The 6,198-nt window shown below is 45.8% G+C and overlaps 1 protein-coding gene across 6 annotated transcripts in view; it reads right to left on the bottom strand.

Annotated features, from left to right (window-relative positions):
• Positions 1 to 4,500: 4,500 nt before the first annotated feature.
• The window catches only part of LOC118362353 (protein mono-ADP-ribosyltransferase PARP6-like), a 21,232-nt gene continuing 19,534 nt past the window's right edge, over positions 4,501 to 6,198 (bottom strand). For 4 of the 6 annotated variants that reach the window (XM_052481133.1, XM_052481138.1, XM_052481141.1 and 1 more), the window contains one exon: positions 4,501 to 6,198. This exon is cut by the window's right edge and continues 421 nt beyond it. The gene's annotated coding sequence lies outside the window, so the exon portion shown is untranslated. The other 2 variants (XM_052481136.1, XM_052481137.1) reach the window with 2 other exon arrangements.

Here is a 6,198-nt window from a genome sequence, read left to right as displayed (position 1 = left end):
AGAGAGAGAGTTGGAGACAGATACAGAGAGAGAGTTGGAGACAGATACAGAGAGAGAGTTAGAGACAGATACAGAGAGAGAGTTAGAGACAGATACAGAGAGAGAGTTAGAGACAGATACAGAGAGAGAGTTAGAGACAGAGAGTTAGAGACAGATACAGAAAGAGAGTTAGAGACAGATACAGAGAGAGTTAGAGACAGATACAGAGAGAGAGTTAGAGACAGATACAGAGAGAGAGTTAGAGACAGAGAGTTAGAGACAGATACAGAGAGAGAGTTAGAGACAGATACAGAGAGTTAGAGACAGATACAGAGAGAGAGTTAGAGACAGATACAGAGAGAGAGTTAGAGACAGATACAGAGAGAGAGTTAGAGACAGATACAGAGAGAGAGTTAGAGACAGATACAGAGAGAGAGTTAGAGACAGATACAGAGAGAGAGTTAGAGACAGAGAGTTAGAGACAGATACAGAGAGAGAGTTGGAGACAGATACAGAGAGAGAGTTAAAGACAGATACAGAGAGAGAGTTAGAGACAGAGAGTTAGAGACAGATACAGAGAGAGAGTTAGAGACAGATACAGAGAGAGAGTTAGAGACAGATACAGAGAGAGAGTTAGAGACAGATACAGAGAGAGAGTTAGAGACAGAGAGTTAGAGACAGATACAGAGAGAGAGTTAGAGACAGATACAGAGAGAGAGTTAGAGACAGAGAGTTAGAGACAGATACAGAGAGAGCGTTAGAGACAGATACAGAGAGAGAGTTAGAGACAGATACAGAGAGAGAGTTAGGGACAGATACAGAGAGTTAGAGACAGATACAGAGAGAGAGTTAGAGACAGATACAGAGAGAGAGTTAGAGACAGATACAGAGAGAGAGTTAGAGACAGATACAGAGAGAGAGTTAGAGACAGATACAGAGAGAGAGTTAGAGACAGATACAGAGAGAGTTAGAGACAGAGAGTTAGAGACAGATACAGAGAGAGTTAGAGACAGAGAGTTAGAGACAGATACAGAGAGAGAGTTAGAGACAGATACAGAGAGAGAGTTAGAGACAGATACAGAGAGAGAGTTAAGAGACAGATACAGAGAGAGAGAGTTAGAGACAGATACAGAGAGAGAGTTTGAGACAGAGAGTCTTGAGTCCATCTGTCATTGAGCAGGCTCTCATACCACAGGAATTGACAAGTGACTGTTGGGATGGACAGAGTGATATACAGTACAATACTATATGAAGAAGATTGGCAAGAATCAAATCAATGATTTTGTGAATGGAACGTATGGCTTTCTCATTTCTCTCTTGAGGTTCTACAAGCTCTACAGTATGAAGTGAGGGGGCCGAGGTGGCACATTGACAGACAACAGACTTCCATTTGGTGTCCTGTCTCCCTCCACACTCAGGCAGAAGCCTGGAGGCTAACTGAGCTGGAGCAGCTAACATGGAGGGTAGTTCAATCAGGGGAGAGCCAGCTAGCGTCTGTCTGTTTGCCAGGTGTGATGTTAGCAGACAGGGGATGTGATGTGTGGATGTCATTAAGTCTGTGGAGTGGAAATAATAAAGAATTAGGATTGTCTCAGAAGACAGGAGAATTAATCCAAAATGAATTACATGAAGGACGAGGAGGACGAGGAGGAAAAATCCACATTAGCTTCCTTCCTCTCCTCTCTGCTTCAAGCAAGATAGGGGCCAATTTCAACTATTTCTCTGAACCACGAAAAATTGTAATTAATAAATGAGAGCAAATAAAAACAGATAAATTAGTGACGATGTGGGGGGAGAGAGAGGAGAGAGAGAGAGAGAGAGAGAGAGAGAGAGAGAGAGAGAAGAGGATAGTCAGACAGAGGATAGAAATAGAGAGAGAAGGAGAGAGAGAGAGAGAGAGAGAGAGAGAGAGAGAGAGAGAGAGAGAGAGAGAGAGAGAGAAAGAGGATAGTCAGACAGAGGATAGAAATAGAGAGAGAAGGAGAAGGAGAAGGAGGGGAGGAGATGGGCCATGGCAGAGGCAGTAGTCAAAGCCCTGTGGCTGCCAGAATGCCCTGGTCTTTTGTTCCTGGTGTCTTTCTGGAGAGGGCTGCCAGTGTTAAAGAGGCGGCGCTGCCGATTGTAATACACGGCACTTGTAAATCACGGAGTAGAATTATAAAGCATGCACATGGATCCATTCACCATCATGTGCAAAACGTGGCCAAAAACTCAAAGTGATAATTAAGACTTAGGGGGCGAATGGCAGAGACATTTGTGACAACCGAAAATGGCGTCTCCTGGCACTGGGGGAAACAGAAGGGCTCGGAGAGGCTGTGTGTCACAAAACATTACCCACGCAGCTGTTGGCTTTATGAGCAGAGCTGGTGTGCTCTTTCCCACCCCCTCACCCTTCTCTCTGGGTCGATATGCACAGTGGTGCTGTTCACTCCCAGTTTGTGACATTTTAAAGCAACATGTCCCCCTCTCACCTCACACTCCCCCTCAGGGAATAGACAGGGGAAAAGTGCAACAGCCCAATCATTTAAATCCACACACACACACACACACACACACACACACACACACACACACACACACACACACACACACACACACACACACACACACACACACACACACACACACACACACACACACACACACACACACACACACACACACACACACACTACCAAGTAAAAGCCATCAATTCAATCTGAACATTGATAAGGTTTCTAAGGGAACTGTACTGGTTGTTCCTTGTGTAATGCAGTGTCTTTGGGCTTGTGTGTGTGTGTGTGTGTGTGTGTGTGTGTGTGTGTGTGTGTGTGTGTGTGTGTGTGTGTGTGTGTGTGTGTGTGTGTGTGTGTGTGTGTGTGTGTGTGTGACTGCACTGTACCCTGCAATCACACCTGCAACCCTGTACATGTAACTATTAACATGTAACTATTAACCAAATCTGCATGTGTGTGTGTGTGTATGTGTGTGTGTGTGTGTGTTTGTGTGTGTGTGTGTGTGTGTGCATGTGTGTGTGTGTGTGAATGTCTGTCCATTGTCCCCCCTGCACCAGAGTGCAGGTAGCGTAGACATATAGAGTCTGACTGGGAGGAAAACCTTAGCGCCCTGTTAAACCGGCAACCTCCTCTGTCACTCCTGTCTACCGCAACTGCAGACAGGGGGCTGGAGCTGCAAGCGAAGAGCCCCCGAGCTCAATAAAAGTGTGGGTGATTAAACAACTCCCCTTAATTGCTCCTTTTGTGCGGGAATCAAACGGTCACACTGATTACACAGGTATGGGAGGGGCAGAGAGATGACCATGCCGACGACGCCGACGAGAGGGCCAGACACCTCTGCTAACCCTCTGCCTGCCCTCACGTCTCACATCACCACCTTTTTATCCCACTAAACAACCAGCGTCTGTGTGATCTGATGTGTGTGTGTGTGTGTGTGTGTGTGTGTGTGTGTGTGTGTGTGTGTGTGTGTGTGTGTGTGTGTGTGTGTGTGTGTGTGTGTGTGTGTGTGTGTGTGTGTGTGTGTCTCTGGCAGGTAGGGAGAGCGAGGTAGAGAGACAGAGGAAGAGAGAGGGTTCTGAGGTGAGCGACACCAGAGCTCCCCACAGTGGACGGTTGTTGTATTACAGCAGGCCAGCACAGTCACACTCTGGGCTCTGAGCTAACAGCCAACTGGCCTTACTGCTGACGGGACGAGCCAAACCCAGGGCATGTGTCCAACGTGACGCAGCATGTGTAAGATCACAGCAGCATGGGAACCATACACATCATCTGCCAGTCACAGAAATGAAGACATTTCACTCAAACACAAGGCCCGAACACAGCGCCTGTCAAATGGGTCAATATGAAAGGGAGGGGCTCAATTACTGTGCCCGCAAATACACACATTAAGTGCCTTTCAAGGGTCTGTAAGTACTTCACTGTAGTACTTCAATGCTCTCTCTCTCCACATTCACCACTTGTGAGACGCAGTAGCCATTTTGGTGCCAAAAACCCCATCATTTTAGAGTTTTGTAGTGGAGTGGCAGCGCTGGGCTCAGTCGGTGTCTACGGTCAGATTTAGAGAGTCAGAGTGGGAATTTGGCTGGAGAACAGGTCTTAACAACCCCTCTCTATGAGGGAAAAGTGCTCCCTGCTGACATCATATGAGCACCTACCTACCAACACCAAGCACAACAAACAGGTCTCTTGTTAATGCATTCGCCTGACCAAATCCCACAATTACTGGCTTCACCACGATGCACCTGTACACCGGAGTGGCTTTAGCCTATAAATGTTATTTTTCATTGATGAAGTTAGATGTTTAATAAAACTGCCATTGATCCTCACAGTCGTGAGACACACTGCTTCAACAGTTGGAATGGTGGACAGTAATCACGTCTGGGTAGTCACACGGAGCGAGGACGCCCCCTGCAGTCTACGAGACACCAGTGCATATTTTCATGTAACGTCGTACGGTAACAACACCCTTTCCGCTCCACAACTCAATCAACGACTCTCTAAACATTACGGAAAGAAAAGGAGGCAATTATTAAAATTGTGCAAAATCTTTATTCATTCCTTTCATCATATCTTTCCATCGTCGTCACCATCAGGAACACACCACTGACAGAGAGGGACAAGAACAGATAGGGCTCTGAATACAGTCACTCTTAATGGGGGGACAACAGGTATCAGCTGTCAACGGGCCCTACATACCGCAGCCAGAAGGAGCACTGGATACTGAAGGCTGGGTAAGGTGTTTCCCCCAGTCTTTTCATCTCGACAAACAATACTTGACTTGTGCAGATAAGAGTCATTTCTCTCCCAACAGTACATTTCTCCTTCTCTGGTCCATATTTACATTTACAATACAGTCTTGTTGTTGTTGTTCAACACCAACCACGCTCTGCATTTGTCCCCAGCACCTATAGCCAAGTCATGTTCAGTATGCATGTCCTAGTGAAGACATTTCACCATATGGGACATTTAGTAGTTTAGTTTACTTTTACTCCAAATATAAATCTTTCTGTGGTTCCCTGTCTTTCTACACACTAGACAGGTAGGCCTTGAGACAGTCTGAGAGAGAGAGAGAGAGAGAGAGAGAGAGAGAGAGAGAGAGAGAGAGAGAGAGAGAGAGAGAGAGAGAGAGAGAGAGAGAGAAAGAGAGAAAGAGAGACAGAGGACATACATTTTATCTGGGCTAGGCAAATGTTGAATAAGTGCAATGTCCAGTATAATGTACGATTGTACAGAAATGACGAATAACCCACACATACATACAGCTAATTGATAAACAGGGTAAATTATACACAGGGTTGCCGTTCCCCAAGGTGAACCGTAAATATGTAAGTAAAGCACAACAACATCCAGTGTCCTGTTGGTAGGGCCATAGACATATAATAACTCCATGTATTCTATCTCTGAGTAGGGAGGGATAGCGGGCTGTAGGGCATGGATACACCTGGGGTCACTGCCCTAGTCTCTCAGAGTGGGATGGACTGTACTTTATCGATCAAGTCACAAAGATAAGTCTATGGCCATGGCAGAACAGCTCCTCTTGTCAGTGTGATTTTTCGAAGAAGAGCGTTGCTATGGGTTTTGCATCATGCTCTCTCAGATTCAGCAGTCTAGGGGGCACCAGTATTCTCTGTGTCATCATTTCGACTCTCCGGTCTAATTTCCCTAAATGAAACGTCAGGAGAAGACAAGAAAAGGCTTTAGTCAACAGAGGGAGTAGCCTGTTGCTGTGTCTGTCTGTGACTAGTCTCTCCTGACAGACTGGTAACAATATTAGCCCGTGATGGATTCTCCTGTGCAACATACGATCATGTTACTCAACCAGAGGGCTTCAGGTCCCTCTCTCTCTGCTATCTGAAGACAAACTGACCCACAACACTGCTTTGACCCGGGAGATAATTGCATCTTGGCCCGTTAATTTATGTCATTAGTCAAAAAATAGGAAATAAACGGATCACTGAGATAATGCCTACAACACACACAATAAAAGAACACACTTCTACATGCATGTAGATACACCATTCAACACCCACAGGGGGGTGTAATAAACTAAACATGACTCGTTGTTCTCCTTCTAGATATCCACAATGAGAACTGATGAATATAGATACATAGTCCAAAGGATTCTCACATTTGCAGCTGATAAAAGAGAGTGGATGAGACTTGACAGTGGCTCAGGAGGAAATGAGATACCAGGGGGCTGAAAGGGAAGTGAGTGTGTTCGTGC

This window comes from Oncorhynchus keta, chromosome 2, assembly GCF_023373465.1.
Source record: "Oncorhynchus keta strain PuntledgeMale-10-30-2019 chromosome 2, Oket_V2, whole genome shotgun sequence".
Classification (NCBI taxonomy): domain Eukaryota; kingdom Metazoa; phylum Chordata; class Actinopteri; order Salmoniformes; family Salmonidae; genus Oncorhynchus; species Oncorhynchus keta.
This window is presented reverse-complemented; position numbering and strand designations above follow the sequence as displayed.